Consider the following 21009-nt stretch of genomic DNA (forward strand, 5'->3'; position numbering starts at 1 on the left):
GTACCCTTATTCAGCAATAATTTTATTTTAACACATCTTATTTTAATATCAGCTTAGACTATAACCTCCCTATTTAGTTTTTCTGTTACTGTTTTAAATTCAGTACTACAGTTTCCAGACCTCAGAGCAGAGCTTTTGATTTTAGGATTATAATCCAGGAATTTTTCTTAAAGTAATGAATTATTTATAAAGCTAAAACACCTTGGAGTTGAGTAAGTTAACACTCCTGAGAACTCGCAGGTATACCGACTGCCTAACTAGATGCAAGGCGGAGTGCAAGTTGCAAAGGATGTACGTATGAGTATAATATGGTCCCTGCCCTCAGAAGCCTTCTGTATGATTGTTCAATTGTATCATTACATTCAGCAGTGACTCACTGAGCATTTACTATGAATGGGGCATTTTACAAGATTGCATGAGACACTCAGTCCTTGCCTGCAGTATGATTAACATATTTTTTCCAAATAGTTTGAAATTTCTAATGAAGTAGTAATAAACTCGATAGACTATTACAAGTGTTTGTGGTTCTAAATGAGTACATTGATGTACACTCTTGTCTCATCTTCTCAACTGAAAAGTTTTCTATGGAAATGACCCTGCGATACATATTTTTTGTATTTTCAATGCCAAGCCCAATCTAGACAGATATTCCTTAGATGTAGACCTAAGGCGCCTACATGACAACTATGAGAAATAGACATGGAAAAGCATTCTTTTTCAAAAATGTGTGTGAAGGGCTATGATAGAGATGTTATCTGGTCCCAAGGAAGAATAAGGGAGGAATAACCCATCTGGAAACAGTTTAATAAATGCCAATTGAACAAATGAATAAATACACTAGAATGAAGTTGCTTGAAATTTAGAAGTTTAAATGATTACTGCTCATTATAACTTATGAAAATAATTGGGATATTCATGTGCCATTGTTTTTGGGAGTTACAAATATTATTTTTATCTAAACTCAAGCAATTTCTTATTAGTTGTATTTTGTTTCTCTTCAACCACAACAATGATCATTTGTCCCAAAACCAGAGAAAGCATAACATGATCCTTGCAACAAGACATGGTCCCCTGAGACATCTTTTTGATTTGGATCTTGAAGAATTTTTGTATTGACAAAGTGTCTTGAACAGAAATGTTTGGAGAATACTAATCAGGCATCCATGGAGCCAACAGAGGGTGTCAACAAACGGTGTCAATATTCCAGTAAATATATACTGTCTACTATGTGCCAGGTACTCTAGTAAACACTGGTGAAAAATGGACAGTGACACATTGGTTCTGGCCTCAAGGAGCTCAGAGTGAATGACATGTGAATGAGCAGGGAAAGAACAAACTTAAAATTGGGGTCATGTTTTGCTCTGCTGTCATGCAATCATACCACTCTTTACTTTCAGCCAGTGGTTCCCAACGTACAGATCCTGGACAAGCAGCATCAGCAACACCTGAAAACTTGTCAAAATGCAGATTCTTAGGTCCCAGCCCAGACTCATTGGAATATAAACTTGAGGCAGTGGCCCCAGCAATCTGGGTTTTAACGAGTCCTCTAGATGATACTAATGCAACCTAAAGTTCAAGCACCACAATCTAGGCCAACTCCAGTACATTCCTTGTCCTCTCTTGTTCAGGCACCAATGCTACAACTGTAACTAAAATTGTGTTTCCCTGCTCATTCTTTTATGTAAATTAATAAAGTCATGAAATAATTATGTATATTAAACAGGAATCCAAAATTTAACAATTTTTGTTCACTTAAACATATATATTTTTTCCACCAATTTATGGTCCTGGTAAAGTTCCAGTGGCAGCCTTTGTTTTCTTTTTTTCACCTTCTGTAATTCCAGCCAAAGTGCTTGATATTAAGTTAAAATGGAACAGAAAGTGGCTTTAAAATCCTCAGAAATCTCATGCATATTCTTGCTTACAAACCTAATTTTAGTCTAAAAATTATGACCATTGTGCAAAACACAGCTTGATAAATGTCAACGTGAAGAAGAGGCAGACAGAGAGAGTAGTGTTGACTAAATTTAAGACTTTTTTTCCTCCAAAGTAAGGACTATTCTGTGATGTCATCCTAATCAGTAGCAGTAGCAGCAGCAGCATCTCTGGTTACTCAGACTACTTTAAAGAAGAAAATTGGCCCTCTGTGCAAACTAATAAGAATTCTGTTTAGTTTTTGAAGTGTTTTAGGGTGATTTAGGAAATGAATGAACCTATTGTCATTAGGCCAACTTCGTGTGTCTGTCGGGCATAAATGTCTGTCTCTCTTAGAGGAGAGAGGCAAGAAGCAAGATAAAACCTCTGTACAATTGCTGATTTCCAAGTCACAGTCATGTTGGTGAAACAAACAAGACAAATTCTTCTGTGATTCCTTTGAGGAAAAAGTGGAGGGAATGCTAGAGATAAACTAAACAGGAGATGCCTCCATGGAACCTCATCACTTCCACCCAGGATTTCAGAAGTCTGTGGTGAGGTGAAGACCCTGAAATTGCAAACATTGCCTTTTCTTTATAGTCTTCTTCCTTGACATGAATTTATCAGCCATGTGGAACTCATGGCCAGAGAGAAATGAACACATTAAACTAGTCTATATGAGAATTTTGTTCTCCAAATACATATAAGCAAGCTAAACTTAAACACATATTTTATTACAACATCTCCTATTTAGAAATTCTTAAAGTTCTTATTTTGTTGTCCTTCCTGGCTTCCCCTTTTTTAAAACACTTATCTTTTTACTAAAACCCTCCACATCTAGTCCAAGAATTAAGCATTTTGTAGGATATGCCTGTGGCAGACCTGACTTGTTGCCTACTCAATAGGTGACCCTTCTTCCCTACAAAGAGAATACAATTAACTAGTGGTCTCAGGAGAGAGAGGTCCCACCCATAATTCATGAGGATGAATAATAATAACTCTATGGTAGCCATGGAATTTTTACTTGATTTTGCCAGTTAGTAGTCTGGAATTGGCACAAGACCAATTCTGAATAAGGAGATATAAGAGAGAGTTTAAGAGGTTCCTTCTGGGAAAACAAGAGCTGTCTTTTTTGTTGGGATACTTGTATAAGGATATCGCCATGAGATGACAAGGGCAAGAATAAAAAGGCAATAGCTTAGGATAGAAAAATGGAAGGAGAGTATAGCCTGGGAATCTTGGTAGCATCTTTGAGCAACTGAACTGATACCCTCAATCACCCACGTTCAAGATTCTTGTTTGTGGAAATAACGACAAACCTCTATTTGGTCAAGACATCATTGGTTATGTTTCCAGCTATATGTAGTCTAACATGTCTCTGGCAGCATAACATATTCTCACTATTTCAAAGCCAACTTCCATTTAAGTCCAAAAGCAATAGCCACATTCCCAGGTAATATGCCCTGGGCAACACCTTTCCACTAATCAGAAAAAGTGTAGTATGAGCCTCATCCTGGCATCCAAAAATGACTCTATATTAAAAGAATGTAGGTATTCATTAATTACTAGTTAAAAACTAATTTTCATTTTACCATTGCCCAATCAGAGTTTGCCAACTTTTTAACATGGTAAACTACCACATCACTTTATGTATAGGTTAGGTTTGTTTTACTCTATATTCTTAGAAGTTATCTAAATTTTGTTTTCTGGCTCTTTGGCTGTACATTTTTTTAAACAATTTTATTACAATCTCAAAAATATCTTTCTTTTTCTTTAACTCTTCCCTTCATTTATTTTTCTTTATTTTTTCCATTTTTATTTTCCTTGATTCTTCCCAAATCTCTTTTAGAGAACATTTCCTTAAAATTATCTTCTCTTTGTTCCCTAAAGTGTTCTTGTTTCCCTATGGTTAGCTTCTCTTTTTGTGTGTGTATGAGTACATAGTGGGTGTATAAATTCATGGGGTACGTTAGATATTTTGGTACAGGCATGCAATGCATAATAATCACATCATGGAAAATTGGGTATTCATCCCCTCAAGCATTTATCCTTTGTGTTAAAAAGCAATCTATACTCTTTGAGTTATTTTTAAATGAACAATTAAATTATTATTGACTGTAACTTCCCCTGTTATACTATCAAGTACTAGGTCTTATTCAGTCTTTCTAGTTTTTTGGTACCCATTAGCCATCTCCTCCTCTCTCCTGCCCCACATCCACTACCTTGCAGCCTCTAGTAACTATTCTATTCTCTGTCTCGGTGAGTTCAATTTTTTTTATTTTTAAATCACACAAATAAGTGAAAACATGTGATGTCTGTCTTTCTGTTCCTGGCTTATTTCACTTAACATAACGACCTCCAGTTTCATCCATAATGACCTCCATGTCAGTTGTTGCCAATAACAGAATCTCATTCTTTTTCATGGCTGAATAGTACTCCATTTTGTATAAGTAGCGCATTTCCTTTATCCATTCACCTGCTGCTGGACACTTAGGTTGCTTCCAAATCCTGGCTATTGTGAACAGTGCTGCAGCAAACATAGGAGTGCGTGTATCTCTTTGATAGACTGATTTCCTTTCTTTCCAGTATATACGCAGCAGTGGGATTGCTGGATTGTATGGTACCTCTATTTTTAGTTTTTTGAGGAACCTTCAAACTGTTCTCCATAGTGGTTGTGCTAAATTACATTCCCACTAGCAGTGTACAAGGGTTCCCTTTTCTTGTGGTTATTTTTCTTTTAACTTAAAGAATTAGTTCTTCCTTATCCTCATGACTCCAAGTATACTTTTTGTTTGTTTGTTTTTGCTTGCTTGTTTGTTTGTTTTGAGATAGAGTCTCACTCTGTTGCCAGGCTGGAGTGCAGTGGCGTATTCTCGGATCACTGCAACCTCTGCCTCCCAGGTTCAAGCAATTCTCCTGCCTGAGTAGCTGCGACTACAGGCGCATGCCACCACGCCCAGCTAATTTTTGTATTTTTAGTAGAGACGGGGTTTCACCATGTTGGCCAGGATGGTCTCGATCTCTTGACATCGTGATCTGCCTGCCTTGGCCTCTCAAAGTGCTGGGATTACAGGCATGAGCTACCAGGCCCAGCCAGACATTTTTATTTAAGAAAGAGGAACTACAAGGATGAGACTAGTTAGTATGGGTTTCTCCTATTGCTTAATAAGATATTTTTTACTCACCCTTACTCTTTACCCACAGTAGAATTATAACAAGCTCTAACAATTTGAGTGTCCACTGGAACACTAGATTCAGAGTTTTAGCTGTCATCAGGCAGGCCCTTTGAAAGCCTAAAGGAATACAGCTTTATTCTGGAGCACTAAGTCTTAGCAGTCTGAGCTCTACACACATAGTTATGTAATTCTATTTATTTATTTTATTTATTTATTTTTTTTGAGACAGAGTCTCATTCTGTCACCCAGGCTGGAGTACAGTGGCGTAATCTCAGCTCACTGCATGCAACCTCTGCTTCCCAGGTTCAAGCTATTCTCCTGCCTCAGTCTCCCGAGTAGCTGGGATTACAGGCACGTGCCACCATGCCCAGTTAATTTTTGGTATTTTTAGTAGAGACGGGGTTTCACCGTGTTAGCCAGGATGGTATTGATCTCCTAACCTTGTTATCCACCCACCTCGGCCTCCCAAAGTGCTGGATTACAGGTGTGAGCCACCACACCCGGCCAATTTTAATTCTTTAGAGTAGAATTCATTCTCCGTTGCCTGAGGCTTAACACTGCTCCAATCATTCTGCACATGAGATTGGGGAGGCAGATGGACCAAGGACAAAATTGTTCCCCTATGGATCTTCAGGTCTACTCCTACTCAAACATATACACACACCACGGTGTCAGCTTCACATCTCACTTCTACTGCTTCTGACCCCAGAATCTCTTCAGTATTCCACCTTGTAGACTGGCACATGTTTTCTCCAACTCTTCACAGTGTACTATGGACTGTGATTCCATCACAATTTTTCTTCAGGCACCAGGAATCTCTCATTCATTCATTTTCTACCCTCAAGAAATTTGTTGAAATCTCTCAGTTCCTGGTACATACCCCTCCATTTCTCCTTACTATGCTATGAGCCTACTCTTTCTTTCACTTCTAACTCTCTTTTAGTGGGACCTCAGGTAAGACAGAGGCATGCTTATCATCATTCCACAATTTCTACCTTAATTCTGTTAAAAAAAAAAAAAAAAAAAAAAAAGAACACTCTCTTCTCCTATCCTCTTACCTTACTTTCTCACTGGCAGTATCCCCCAAATCCCCTGCTCTAGCCCTGCTCTGTGAACTCCTTTATTGCCACATTCTGCTCTATTCTCCTGATTCTTTATTTCAAAGTCAAAATAATGACTCTTGCAATATTAAAGCCTTCTTCTAAGGGTGGGTTGGAGGATTCAGAGGAGGCAACTAAGAATTGAGCATCAAAGCCAGAATACTCTTTAGCAGTCAGGGAAAAGAGCTGATAACACTCATTAATTACTACTTTTCACTGTGTCATATCTATTTTCTTTACTGCTTTCTTTCACTAGTTTATAGGATCCTTGAAAGACTGCTGTTTTGTACACTATTGTGAGCTTAGAACGTTGAAGGTACTCTATATTGAAAGAGAAGAACGAAGTATAGTAGTAGTATTGTTTACCTAATACAACTAGAAAATTAAGCATTTGAAAGGAAAAGCAATTGGTATGAAGTCACATAGATTATACATGGCAGATCCAGGGCATTGATTAGCTGGGCGGGGCATAGAAACCTCTCAAGATGCATACTCTTTGTAGATTTTTATTGCACAGACCACATTGCCACTGCTGTAAGTCAAAGATTTCAATGTATGATGATATCCCCTCTGACTTACAATGTTAAGCTTTTCAGGCAAGAGAATAGAAGAACCAAGCCTACTATGCTATGTGTTGAACTAGAAAGCTTACTGGTCAGGTAACTGAAAAGATCTGTAGCTTTATTCTGAAGGCCTGAAACAATATTCAAGAAATCCACAGTGCATCCAGCCAGATTAAATCTGGAAAGTTAATATGGCAGAACTCTGGAGCCTTCAGCTTACTGCTAAGCGGGAGCAATCTTGTTCCTCCTATGTAGACAACTCTCTTGTTTCTGCCTTCCCTGAACTCTCAAGATGCTGCAAGTTGGGAGTGAAGGAGTAAGAATTTCTGGAATATCCCCTCTATGGAGCATCCCAGTGGCAATCACCACCATGTTGTACTATCTTACGGGTACAGTGAGAAGGTAGGGAATAATCACAAACCTAATGATACCAGGCATTTTGTCAACAGTTGCAGTGACCTCCCTGCTTAAATTTCATGAAACAGTATGCAAACACTGAAAAACAATGTGATGGCCTTGTTTTACAGAGAAGTCACAACTCTCTTCAGCAAATTTAACATAGATCAGATAAAGTCATTGATTTATGATTAGAAACACAGATAGTAATGTTAATTAGATGTGTCTACACTGGAATATTGTAGCCTTTCCATTGAAAAATTATTTTGTAAATAAGTTAATTTCTCTTTCAGTGCACTCATTAGTTTACCAAATTTAATTTTTATTGTTTTTGATTTTTGGCTACAGTTAACCACAGTGTATGCTACAACACTTATTCAAGTAATATTTCTGAATATCTACCTTGTTCCATATAAATACTAGTACTCTATGATTGGGGAGTATTGTGCCTGCTTTCTCTATCTAAAAGAATTAATATAGGGTGATTCCCTTAGATAAAAGTCAAATCATTTAAGTTAAATTGCTCTGAAGATTTAGATTCAAGGATGCCTAAAATGTGTCATATAAACAGGATTTTGCATATTGTCATGTCACCTTGTGTTTTGCAATATTTTCTTTTCACCTTTCATCTATTAACCAAAACCATTTATGTCCCATTAGAAAGAAAAAAAATTCTGATTTATTCCCGACCTGTTGTATTCACTAAATTATTTCCAGCCAATGCCACATAGCAATATTAAACCACAAAGACCCAACAATCAAAATAAATGTACGTAGTCAAAAAACAAACAATAATTCATTCACCATGAGAGTTGAGTAGCTTTCAAATGTGAAAAATAAAGCTGCTTCTTAAATTAGGACAGATTGGATCAAACTCTTCTACAGATACACCATTTGTAATATCCTGAAGATTGGTGAATTTTCCCAGTAATCCTCTGAAAATAAAAACGACTAAGAGCCAAGGAAGAAGAGATTTTTGTTCTATTCTTGTTCTAGGCAATACTGGTCCTCCACGATAATAAGGAAAGAACAGCAAACGAAACAGCGAACAGCTAGAGTTGTTCCAGTTCCCTGCGAAGCTAGCCAGGGGCCCCAGCAGAGTGAGCTTCAGCCATTCTGCCGTCCAAGGCTCTTAGAAGATGCCACTGTGTGGCACAGAGAAAACAATGCAGAAAGGAAACAACTACATGATATATTACTTACATAGACTTCAGCCAAAATCAGTGGGTCAAGAGAAGGTTAGAACTCTTAAAAATTTACCTTAATTGGCTTTAAGGTACTGTCAACTCTTCTTTATGAAACACAAGTTCTTCCATTCATGGGCTCACCCCATCGTTTTTGGCACAAACCTCTCTCAAACTTCTCCCTATATCTTTTCAATAGGAACTGATGGAACTAATTCTTCCTTTCACTACTATTTATATTATTTGTAAATAATTTCTCATTTTAATCTCATTACTATAATATATATCCCAACAGGAGTAGTATATTCTAAGTTTCCATCTTTATTGACATGTCTGAATTATTCTTGACTAAACCCCTACTGTGATCTTGGAAGACCTTAATTTCATGATTGCAAGAAAACAAAGAATTCTATCATCCTGACTATATTCATTAATTTCTTGTTCTCCCTTCCTCTCTCTCTCTCTCTCTCTCTCTCTCTGCCTCCTTCACTCTCTGTATAAATTTTAATTAACCTATATATTTTCTCTTAAATTTAACAACTAGCCCTAAGTTCCTTCCCTTTAAAAAAAAAAGTTTAAGCAAGAAAAGGAAACAAATAATTTAATATGTCTCAAGTATATTCTCCATTGATATGACAAATTTCATTAAGAGTGGGTGAGATGCAGTTATAATGGCTATTATCAAAAAAGACAAAAATAACAAATGCTGTTGAAGATGCAAAAAGGAACTCATACACTGTTGTTGGGAATGTAAATTAATACAGCCATTATGGAAACCAGTATGGAGTTTTCTCAAAAAACTAAAAATAGAGCTATCATACCATCTAGCAACCCCACTGCTGGGTGTTTACTTAAGGGAAAGGAAATCAGTGTTATCAAAGAGACACCCGTACCTCCATATTTATTGCAGCACTATTTACAACGGCCAAGATATGGAATCAACCTAAGAGTCCATCCATAGATGAATGAATAAAGGAAATGTGGTACATATGAACAATGAAATACTATTCAGCCATAAAAAGAATAAAATCCTGTCATTTGCAGCAATGTAGATGGAACAGGAGGAAATAAACCAGGCACAGAAATACAAATATTGCAGAGTATCATTATCATGTGGGAACTTAAAAAAATGTATATCTTGTGGAGGTAGAGGAAGTTGAATGACAGATACCAGAGACTGGGAAGGTGAGGGTCAGGAGGTGAAGAAACGTTGGTTAATGGACAAACGTATACTTATATGGAAGGAATAAGTTCTAGTGTTTGATAGCAGAGTAAGGTGACTATAGTTAAAAACAATATATTGTGTATTTATAGAATATTTCTAAAATAACTATTAATAACTAATGGAAGATATTTGAAATCTTTCTAACATAAAGAAATTATAACTGTTTGGGGTGATGAATATCCTAAATACCCTGACATGATCATTACACATTGTATCCATGTATCAAAATACCACATGTACCCCATAAATATGTACAAATACTATGTGTTAATTTTTTCAAGTTAAAAAAGAGTGGAAATGGAAATAAATTTTAAATAAAATAACTAGATACAGATAACGGTGTTCTGTTTCTTGATAGTGGTAAAAATATAGCCTAAATCTTGGGATTAAATTGAGAGTAGAATCAAACCTGAAGAATGACTGCCTGTGAGTTATACCTGGAGGCACAATGGTAGAAACACAGAATTTCAATATGAAAAAGAGAGTGGTGGTTGGCGACATGGTTCTTGTTTCTGCAGAGGTGAGTAGATTTGTGGTTGGGAAAACATCACTTAAGGGTGTGACAGCGAAGCTGATGAAGCATAGGAAATGAAGAAAAGCAGCATGTACTATGAGTCTGCTGAAGGAGAAATACAGGGGGTCTGTATTTCTGCAAAGCGGAGGTTAGTTTTCCAACACTGATCATAACACATCTATAGCTACTTTTTGGAATAACTCAATTGCAGGCATGCTTATGAATGAAATCTATTATTTAGAGAACACCATGGAAAAGTTAAATGGCCATATTTGTATTCTTATGGGGTGGGAAGTTGTGTTATTTTATCTGGCCTGTTTATAGTGAATAGTTGAAAACAAGTATGTCACAGGGATTGGAAAATTTCCTAGCAAAGAAAGGACTCAGGATGAGCAAATTTCTTTCACTCTATTAAGTTTTCTTTCTGTTTTCATTTTCTTTCTTTTTTTTTTTTAAGAGACACTGTGCCAGTCGTGAGTAATACACAATCGAAAGCAAATACAGAATGAGCTAAATTCAAAGTATGGATGTCTCATACATGATAAAATAAGGTAATCACTATAAAATAGTCAATCATTTCTTCCACTTTGCCATCTTGACAGACTCCTTTGGATATGTGATTCCTTCTGGTTTATTGCCATCAGGACTGAGTGTTTATTTTTTGGCAGGTAGGTGTAAATAAAGCTAAGATACTTTACAGCAAAGCAACAAAGTAAGGTTATAAACCAGAAGTTTAATTCTCCTTTTCCAGATGCCACCCTAGACATAGAAGTTACACAAAGAAACATACCTTTTAGAGTCTGCCAAAGGGATCAGCTGAGGAGAAATTACCAAACTACGTGTGTAATTAACTATTCTAAAATACTCTTTCTGACCAGGGTATGGGAAAGGTAGTAGGAGAGTGTGGGGGGAGGTGAGGGATTTGATGGCACAACAGGGTGACTATAGTCAATAGTAATTTAATTGCATATTTTAAAATAACTAAGAGTATAATTGGATTGTTTGCAACACAAAGGATAACGGCTTGAGAGGATGGATACCCCGTTTTCCATGAGGTAATTATTACACATCATATGCCTGTATCAAAACATCTCATGTGCCCCATAAATGTTTACAACTACTATGTACCCACAAAAACTAAACTTAAAAAATTAAAAATTAAATAAAATAGTCTTTCTGAATGTCAAAGAAAAGTTGAGTGCATTATAATTTTGTCTGAATTTTTCTCTCTTGTTTTTAGGGGGCAAAGGGGAGGTAAAGGTAAGTCTGATAATGTGGCCTGCATATAAGGTGTTTTTCCTTAGTCTGAGGTAGGATCAATTGTGAAGTTTATTTTCTCTTATATTACTCTTCTCATTTTCTTGACCTACTATTCTTGCTCCATAATCTTCTAACATAAAGCCTATCTGCCTAAATATATAATTTTCAAACTAAATAGAAAATATGAGGGAAAATCTTTTTAAAATTCTCTTAAGTTTACATGTCTAAATTAATCCACAAAAGAATTAAGTATTCAAATTTTATTCATTTCTGAAGGTATACAGCTTTTCTCTGCTTTAATCAGGTAATGTACCATTTATGAATTAATGATTCATTAATTGCTTATTGGATTAATGATTTGAAATGTGATTTATAATATATTAGAAATTGAAAATAATACTGAAATATGGAAATCATCTCTGTTAGTACTCTTAAAAATATACCCGTAGTTACTGCACTGCCAAGGAATATAAAAAAACAGGTTTGCAGCCAGGCGCAGTGGCTCACGCCTGTAATCCCAGCACTTTCAAGGCCGAGGACGGCGGATCATGAGGTCAGGAGTTCGAGACCAGCCCATTTGAGACCAGCCTGGCCAACATGGTGAAACTCCATCTCTACTAAAAATAAAAAAATTAGCCAGGCATGGTGGCACACACCTGTAATCCCAGCTACTCGGGTGGCTGAGGCAGGAGAATCACCTGAACCAGGGAGATGGATGTTGCAGTAAACTGAGATCACACCATTGCACTCCAGCCTGGGCAACAGAGCAAGACTTCATCTCAGGGAAAAGAAAGAGAGAAAGAGAGAGAGAGAGAGAGAGAGAAATGAGGGAAGGAAGGAAGGAAGGAAGACGGTTTGCTCTGGGCAATTATTTAGGCATAATAAGCTCTGATTATGGCTATTAGTGAGTACAAAATAGATAACGTACCATGTGAAATATAAAAAACTGTCAGATATGGCACAATAATGCAAAAAAAAGCAAATTCTTACACTTATGCTAAAGGCTCTAGATTTCTCTATTAGTTGTTAGCAGCAACTTCTCAGCTTTATTCTGGGATATTAAGGTCCCAGTCTCAGTGGCCTCTACATGTTCTGTCAACAAATAATCTTGGTGTCTGTTTCTTTGAACTAAGGAACCATCTTAACTAGCTCACTTCTTACGAAAGAACACCAGACTAGCCAGGTGAAAAAAGGTAAATGTATTTTTTATACTCATTTTGGTGTAGTGTAAAAGACCTGAGATTTAGACCCAAATGGATGTGGGTTCCACTCCCAGTATCTGCCACTTACCACCCAATGTGGTACAGAGAAAGTCTACTAACTCTATGAGTCTCAGTTTTCTCATCTATAAAATAAGGTTGGTATAGGATTGCTCTGAGGATTAAATAAGGTAAAGTATGCCTGGCACCTGTGTAGTAAATCCTCAAGTAATAATAGCTCTCTCTTCTCCTTCCATTCTAGTTACATTTTCAGCCTTCAGTTAAAAAGGATACTTGGTCTTTAAGGATATGATTTTGTTCTTCTTACTCATCTGAAAGTATTTGACAGATAAGAGGTGCTCGATAAACGTGAGCTCCTTGTCAAACCTCCATGTGCCTAACCAGACTGCAGGCATTCACGGTGGCATAACCCCTCTCATCTATTACCTGATTCCATCCATAGACTTTGGTCTGTGAGGCAGACCAATTCTGACTTCCTCATTCGTCACTCCAGGAGCGGTGAGTCAGGCTGAGATAATTGTGGAGTGCAACAGCCAAATTGGTTTAAACAGCACCCACTTCAGGTTAGATGAACATGAATGTGTACCAGTTAAGATACACGTATTAAGGAAGATGCAATTTTAGAAATTATACCCCCTTGTTTGTTGATTCAATCTCTTGTTTTGACCAAAACTAGAAAGTGATGATTATAGTTGTCGGTACAGGTAGGACTCATTTAAAAATAACATTTTTTTAATTTTTCAAGGCCAAACTTGAGTGAATTTGTGTGTTATGCGCTCAACAGTAATAAAGCTAAGATTAGCAGAAACAAAAATAAATTTACATCTCTTATTCACAAAATCTATGTAACCCTATAAAGTTAAGCATCACCAGCCTCACATATTCTGCTTTATTTGTGTTATTCATCAGTGGATATGTGAATAAGAGTCTATTTTAAGACACACTGTTCGTAATAACATTTTTAATGAGATAATACTTCTGAAAATATTAAACCAATGTATTTTTCATTCATCATAAATCTACTTGCTCATGACTCTTCACCCATTAAGTAATATTCATTACTTCAGGGTTTGCTGAATATTTCCTACAACAAATAAGTCATTATTCAACTTTAAGCTTCAAAATTAAATTATTCCTGCTTCATGCTAGATGACAGTCTTAAGAACCAAGTTTTGCTTGGAGAAATATGTTTTCAAAATTCCAAACTCTTTTTATATTGCAGAAGTAAAATGTGGATGTCAGAGCTTAAATTTTTACTCTCAGCGTTGGTACACAGAGAAGGAAGGCTATCAAGGAAGGCTCAGACACACAGAAATAGAAAGGAAACCTGCTATATGGGGAGGACTTTCAGAACTCTGGGGAAGATCAAATTAGGGTAGCACTACTTGGGTCCCTGATATGGAGTTAGGTGTTCTCACTACCCTGGAGCAAAGACGGAAGAAATGACACGCAGTAGGAGAATATACTTCTTCCCAGAACTACAGCTGAAGAATGTCTCAGAGCCATTGGGCTGACCAAAGGAGAGCAGCCACAATAATGTGGCATGTTAAGGCAGGGGTGGTACTCACATCCCTGCCTCCATGTGGCACCCACACCCTTGCCTCCAAGCGGCACAGCAGAGATTCAGACCTAAAGAGTTATCGGGAGTTGGGAGTTGGGGACATTTACCAGGTAGCTAAGAAATAAGAAGCAAACTTTTTTTCAGAGGGTTGAGGGGAGAAGAAATGGAGTGGAAAGCAGTTAGAAAGCAGATGGAAAAACACTGAGTCTCAGAGGTGAGCCATTCAAGCAGACACCAACCTGCCACACTCCAATCCAAAGTCAGTGAGAACCGACATGAGGTCCAGACACTTCTCTTGCCATCACAATATTACCTGAACTTTGCCTTGTATCAAAAGGCACTCAAGGAGAAGGGAAGAAATAGAATGAAGGGAAGGACTAGGCACCTCCCCACTCCCCACTAAACTATTTTACACTGAAGAAGACTGAGTAATCTTAAATGGGCTATTTTGTGTTGAGTGCTGTTTGGTATTTGCTACTGAGTGGAAATGGGAGTTGTTGATAAGTCATATAAATTAATTTATGCACATCTGAGTTATACCCTTTGCTAACCTTTAGAGGACCAATCAAGAGAATCTGGTCTGCCTGAAGCTTATGGCTTAAATAGTGTGAATTAGACATTAGAAACACCATTTGTCCACTCATTTACAAGTTGATGTATACACATTTTCAAAAATAGAACAGAGTCTTCAATTAACTCTATAAAAGGCTATCGAGTGTTCCTCTAGATCCGTTATGTGTGTGTACATGCATGTGTGTGTGCGTGTGCACGCGCGCGTATGTGTTTGTGTTGCAGCTCTTATGTTTAAGGGCTTCAATAGCAGAGGAGTGAATCAAATTCATCATTTATTTTGTCCAAAAGAGAGTAAAGGCATGAATATGCAGAGCTCCTAATCAGCCTAACATCTGGAGCTGCAAAGTAACAAGCTACATTAGGATTAATTTATATCGTACAATAAAAGAGCTCCAAAAAAAGAACCCTTTGAAGAGATGAATCTGGCAAATCATAACTTATATCTAGCTATTTTGAATCAATGCTATTAATTGAAAATGAAGATTTAATTCAGTAGATCTTGACTATAATGTATTGAGCATTCTCAAAAGTAACCAATCAAAAACAGTGATTTAAATTTAGTTATCCTGGAAATAGACCATAAGATAAGGATTTGAGTGAGTGTAAGTGGTTTATTAGGGAGTTGATCCCAATAACCAGCAATAGAGTGGTAAAGAGAGACAGGAAATGGAAGGAAATTAATACAGAGTAAGATAATATGCAGGAGATCCCTGTGGGTGACTGAGTCTCAATTCCACTGGGAACCTCTGAGTGAAAAGATCCCTCTTCAGCCCTTGATCACCAAAAGGATGAGGAAGCCAGTATTTATTCTCCAACTACCATGCTTCATGAGCTGAGGGCCACTGCTGTGAGCATCAACTCCCCAGGAGTTCTGGTGTGTCCCACGCAGGTACCAAGCATACCAAGGAAAGCATTAAAGCACAGCAAAAAACACATGCAGTAGAAAGCCATCAGTCGGCACAGGGACAAGACAGCCAACAATGTTAATTTGGCATTTGGGAAACTTAAAAGTAGAAAAGAATGAATCAGGCATTTTTAGAAGCAGCAAAAAATGTCTGTGGTACTGAATGAAAATTAACCCTTGAAGTCACTATCGTTCTGGTAAAGTCTATACAAAATGTAATCTTGTAATTATATGACCTTATCAGTGAAAATGTGTGTAGCTTGTAGATTTGCACTACCATCTTGATTAATTATTGTTTGACATTCCATTCAACTAAGTAGATCCAATTTTTAAAAATTGACTGCTGGAATCCAAAGTGCACTGTGAAAGCTAAAATTCTTCTCTGCATATGCCTACAAAGATGAGGTTCAAGGTAGCCCAGTTATATTTAAGAAATCAGAAGACAGCAAATGTTAAAACTCACAGGTGCTTGAGATTTATAGTGATAGTTGGGCAACAATGAATTGCATGTCTTTAGAACTAAAGTTCAAATTGCGATTAATGATTTAAAAAACATACCTCTGCCTTTGAATTATTTAAATTAAATATACAACTTTGATTAAGCATCAATTTTATAGGCTTCTTAATTTATCTCCACGGGCAATCTATTTGCAATGAGAAGTTCTTGGGAAAGTCTTGATAGGGAAAAGAGCATGTGTGTGATTCTTTGTTTTTTTGTTTGTTTGTTTCTTTGTTTACCCAAAAGAAAAACTAGTTTTAGCACTTACCTCTGGTTATGACATTATCTCCATTATATCTGGGGTCAAAATAGGTGTGCTTAAGGTATTTCAAACTTAGAGTAAAAGTAAGTTGTAGAATTTGCAAAAGGAAATATTTTTGATGATGTCAGTGAAAAGAGTAGCAGACAAAATCTGAGAGACATCCAAGGAACATGCCCTCATGCTCTTCTCAGTAGACTGACCCAGATACTTAGGAGACACTGGCAACCAATACAGAGAGACTAAGCATTATTAAGCCCTTAGGAAATAGACGAGTTCTAGCCACTCTCCTAAAATTACATGCATGATTTCTTGCATGGAAAAATAGCACTTACTAGAAGAGGAAAATTTAGATAAAAGTCTGCATCAAGTTCCTTACTCATATATGTGGCATTAATGTCCCCTTATGATAATCAGTTCAAAAACTTAGATTAATAAATATCTGAAAACATTACATACATCTTTAAATACAGATACTTTTTAAATGTTTGAGTATGTTTTATAAACCTGCATTGTTTAGAAAAATAATTTTATAAAATAAACGAGTAAGTACATTTCTAAAACTGCCTTGAATATTGCTGTACCTCTTCAATACAGGGAATTTAGCAGCATATAAAACAATGCATAAGCCCTAAGGAAATTAGTATGCAGATCATTGGAAAGAGGCCAGAAAGATTTTCTCATTGAAAGAAGCCTGTAAGGGAACTTTATGGTACAGAAAGCATAACCATGACTGCTGCTACTGCCCTCAAGTAACAAACATATCAAAATGTTATTGTCTATTTAAAATAAAAACATTTAAAATTCATAGGAATTATTTTTACAGTAAAAGAATCAATGCTTAAACTAGTAAGTTATTTAGCCTACTTAAAAAGAAAACAGTTTACTAGCCATGATTAATTATTAAAATCAAATGATGCCAAACTATACATGAAAATCAATATTTATTCAGAAGAAATTTGAGTAAAAACTCCTAGCAACTTCTAAGCTAGTAAAAACGCCATTTATCAACTTTTAATTCAAAAGTACACCTAAATTGCATGCTACGGTTTACTAATTAACTAATTGTCAAGTGACAACAGCCCATTTATTCTAATTTTTAGTTTTTTGGTAAAAAATTTCTATACCATTAGACTAAACCATTATGTATTTTTAAAAAAGAAAGAAGAGGAAGGAGAAAGAGGAGAAGGAAGAAGAGGACGGAATGGAGTAGGGGAGGAAGAATGTGGTTAGCACAGTATTTTACAGTGGTAAAAATCCAAAAGTGTTACCTTTACATAAGCAAGTCTTGTTCACATTTGTATGATAATAAAGAGTAACATATGGAAAAACATAAAATGCAATATTGAATTCCATTTTTTGTGGAATACAGCTGCTGTTATCTTTTTTCAACTTTGAGTAGGTAAGGGAAATCCACTAGTATTCAAGGTTCTAACCTCTGAGTAGGTAAGGGAAATCCACTAGTCTTCAAGGTTCTAACCTCTGGGATGCCTTGGGTAAAACTATTATATCTAGAATTACCACAGCAAACTTATGTGAACTAGAACTCCACACAAATGCTTAATTATTTCCTCTTAGTGCAATGTTTTTGTCTCTGACTAAAATTTTTGTATTTATACTTATTTGCAAAATTTCCACCTTTAAAAATGACCAGTTAATAATCCTTCTCAGTTTTGTGGATTATTTGATATCCTTCAGATCTGTAACAATGATTTGGAAGATACTATGAATGTTCTCCATAAAAATCAGTCTCAACATAAGAAATGTACTGAGAAGATATATATTCATTCATTGCTGATGTATATTTGTCTAAATCAAGCTTTTATAATGAAGTGTTAAATGTGAAAAGAAGTGTCCCTGTCTGCAATAATCTTTAATTATATTATGAAGACATATAATGAACAAGTAAACAAAACAAGAACACAATTATACATGATATGACAATATTATGAGGGATGATGTGATAGATATTACAAAGTTGTATCTGAGCTAAAACTTGAACATTAAAAAGAAAGCTACTACTCAAAGAACAAAGAAGGAAAGAACAGAAAAAAATGCAAAAAATTCAAAATTAACAAAAAAGCAAATGAAAATCATGACCAATTGTATTACCATGAACTTAAAGAAATTAATGAAACAAGAAGTCTGACAAATCATTTTAAATACAAAAGGAAATAAAACAGGAACTGACAGAGCTGAAGAAAGGAGTGGAGGAGTAAGATGAATTGAAGGTTTCATTGGAATGAGTAACTTTGAAAATACAGTGAAATTCATGAAGAATTTACGGAGAAAAGTTAACAAAATAAAATTCAAATTAAGAGTTCACAGTTATTAGAGAGAGTGTGATAGATATGGAAGAGTCAGTAGAGTATAACTGGAATATCCCAAGAGAGTAACTGAATTAATAGAATCCAAAAACTTAAAAATCAAAGATATAAATCAATGAAACTTCCAAGAAATAACATAATAATTGGCTCTACAGGTTAAAAGTTTTATTTTATCCCAGAAAAATCAACACAAAACAATCAATGTATATGAGCAAAATTATTGGACTTCAAAAATGAAGAAAGCACTTTTTGGATGTTCAGGAAACAAATCACAAAACCAAATTATTCAGAGCAAAAAAAAATCAAGCAGAAGTTTTAGACTGATCTATGGTAACATTCAAAACCAGATGACATGGTATCTATCTAGAGGAAAAGAAGTTATTACACAAAAAAGATACTTGCACACGCATGTTCGTAGCAGCACAATTTACAATTGCAAAAACATGGAACCAACCCAAATGCCCATCAGTCAATGAGTGAATAAAGAAACTGTGGTGTGTGTGTGTGTGTGTGTGTGTGTGTGTGTGTGTGTGTATGTGTGTGTATGATGTAATACTACTCAGCCATAAAATGGCATTCACAGTGACCTGGATGAGATTGGAGACTATTATTCTAAGTGAAGTAACTCAGGAATGGAAAACCAAACATCATATGTTCTCATCATAAGTGGGAGCTAAGCTATGAGGATGCAAAGGCATAAGAATGGCACAATGGGCTTTGGAAATTCAGGAGGAAAGGGTGGGAAGGGAGTGAGGGATAAAAGACTACAAATAATGTGCAGTGTATACTGCTCAGGTGGTGGGTGCACCAAAATCTCAAAATCACCACTAAAGAACTTAATCATGTAACCAAATACTACCTGTTCCCCAATAACCTATGGAAATTAAAAAAAAAAATTTAAACAAACAAACAAAAAAACTAGATGACATGGAGAAACATCTCCAAGTCCCTAAAGAAAAAAAAGCAGGGGCCAAGAATTTTATATGAAGCCAAACTGTCTTTTATGTATAAGTGCAACATTCAAGAATTCAAGAAATATAATTCTATGAAACTTTCCTGAAACTATTAGCAGGTTATCCTCCCCTGTGAAGAGTACTAGATGAAGACTGCCATGTTTTGTCTTTATGTCTTCTCAATTTTGTTGTTCTGCTCTAACCACCTTTTATTATTTTATTATCTTATTACCACTCAATTGCAAAGAGTGAAGTCACTCTTACTGCTTTCTGACTGAGAATCCTTTCATGTCTCTATTAACTAAAATATAAATATAGAAACTGTGGCAAAATACATTTATTTAACTGTACGACTATAAATAAAACAATTGTGGAGATTGCTATAGAACAAAACAACTTTTTACCATTATTATTATTTACAAATACTGTAACAAATGTTTGAAAAAGAGAAGGAAGAGAAGATTGACACATGGCAAATGAGTTAACACCTTTTATAGAAATGCCAACTGATTTTATGCTGATCAATCAAGTAACTAAATCTACCAGTAAAGACAGACTAACTAGGTTAAGTTGCAAAATCAGTCTCCAAATCTCAGTGGCTTAACACAACAGTTTTGTTTCACACTCAAGTTAAATGCCCATCATGGGCGAGCTGTGGCTTTTCTCCACATTATCTTCCCTCAAACACGGACTGACAGAGAACCACAATCTGAAACACAACAGACTTAGTGGCAGAGGAAAAGGACCTCATATCAGTATTGTCACTTCTCTTCACAACTCAATGGCTAGAATTCAACACAGGGTCTCACTGAAACACAAGGCTATCAGGAAAGGACGTCTTATTGTGTGTCCAGAATGAGAGAACTGAAATATATGGCAAACAGCCACTAGTTGTTATCATATCAAGATATAACTATATTTAAGTAAATTACAAGTAACACCAAAATGACCAAGAAAAAAATAATGAGGTAAAATTGGGAAGGGGGAAGAGAGGAAGAAAATCAGGGAGATGAAGGGAAGGTGAAGTATATTTATAGAGGGGAGTTGGTGAATATTGTTTAATGAAACAGAGAACTGAGTATACCATAGGTGTATGCTGTCCAATCAAGTAGCCATTAGTCACATGTATTTAAATTTAAATTAATTAAAATGAAATAAGTTTTAATTCAGTTCCTCGGTCACATTAGCCACATTCTAAGTGCTCAATAGCAACATGTGGTCAGTGGCTATTGCATTGAATAGCACAGGTATAAAGCATTTTGATCACCTTAGAAAGTTCTTTTCAGCAGTTCTTTTATAGCACTGTTATCAATACTTGCATTCAATACTTGTTATCAATACTTGTTACAAATTTTTTTAAATAAAAGGAAATAATTATTAC

The sequence above is a fragment of the Macaca fascicularis genome, chromosome 6 (assembly GCF_037993035.2).
Source record: "Macaca fascicularis isolate 582-1 chromosome 6, T2T-MFA8v1.1".
Classification (NCBI taxonomy): domain Eukaryota; kingdom Metazoa; phylum Chordata; class Mammalia; order Primates; family Cercopithecidae; genus Macaca; species Macaca fascicularis.